The sequence below is a fragment of the Gavialis gangeticus genome, unplaced genomic scaffold, assembly GCF_001723915.1.
Source record: "Gavialis gangeticus isolate Ggan-Ray unplaced genomic scaffold, GavGan_comp1, whole genome shotgun sequence".
Taxonomy (NCBI): domain Eukaryota; kingdom Metazoa; phylum Chordata; order Crocodylia; family Gavialidae; genus Gavialis; species Gavialis gangeticus.
This window is the reverse complement of record NW_017729025.1, coordinates 98,505,682-98,506,734: the sequence shown is the minus strand read 5'-3', so window position 1 is coordinate 98,506,734 and position 1,053 is coordinate 98,505,682. Positions and strand designations below refer to the sequence as shown.

At 45.0% G+C, this 1,053-nt stretch overlaps 1 protein-coding gene across 5 annotated transcripts in view; it reads left to right on the top strand.

Moving 5' to 3' along the window:
* Positions 1 to 6: 6 nt before the first annotated feature.
* Positions 7 to 1,053, top strand: part of ATG13 (autophagy related 13) — a 47,653-nt gene continuing 46,606 nt past the window's right edge. For all 5 annotated transcript variants that reach the window (XM_019519288.1, XM_019519289.1, XM_019519287.1 and 2 more), the window contains exon 1: positions 7 to 16. The gene's annotated coding sequence lies outside the window, so the exon portion shown is untranslated. The remainder of the gene's footprint in view (positions 17 to 1,053) is intronic.

Genomic DNA, 1,053 nt, shown 5'->3' with positions numbered 1-1,053 from the left:
CCGCCCCGCGCAGCAGGTACCGCGGTCGCACCGGGCCGAGCCAGGCCGCGCCGGGGGGAGCGGGAGGACGAACGGGGCTTGTGCCAGCGCCCGCGGCTGCCTCGGAGCCGGGCCTCGGGCCTCCGTGAGCGGGGACAGCGCGCGCGCGAGAGAGAGAAACTGCGTGTATACACACGGATGTATGCACAGCACACGCACTCACGTCCTGTGGTTAGTCCAAGGCAGTGGTTCTCAACCTATTTTAATTTGTGGCCGGATGGACACCGTTGGACGTTTAGCGGAGGCGCGGGGGATTGGTTGATCAGAGTCATCTTTCTGGACCCCTTAGACATAGTCTGTAGCCCACCGGTTGAAAACCACTGGTCTTAAGGTGCAGATATACATGATTGTGTCCTCACGCGCATATAGACATACATACATACTTAGCAAAGTGTGTGTGGGTGTATGGGGGGTGTACACACACATTTATGTAAGTATATGTATATGTGCATATGTACATGTATGTTTATACACACATCCCTTTATACATATATATACATACACATATATGTGCAAATTCACATGCACGTACGTGTGCATTTGTTTGCACATTGTAGATGAACTAAATTGTGTGTGTGTATACATACATATACACATGTATACATAAATGTATTTGTGTGTGTGTATGTATGCATATGCATGGGAGTTTGTGTGTGCATGTGTATATATGTTATGTGTGTACACACGTGTATGTTTGCACATTATAGACTAACCAAAGTGTGTGTGTGTACTTACATACATATCTCTATACACACACAGACACATGCACACACACTTTGGTTAGTATATAAGGTGCAAGTGTCTGTGTGTGTATACGCACACACACACATGCTTTTGTTAGTTTTAAGAGACAAGCATATGTACATATATGCACTTCCACATACATATATATGGGTATGTACACATATGTGTGTGTGTATACATACCCATATATATATGTATATGTGTGGGTGTATATATAATAAATGCATACATGTTTGTACCTTCGACTAAGTGAAGTGTATATGTGGTGTG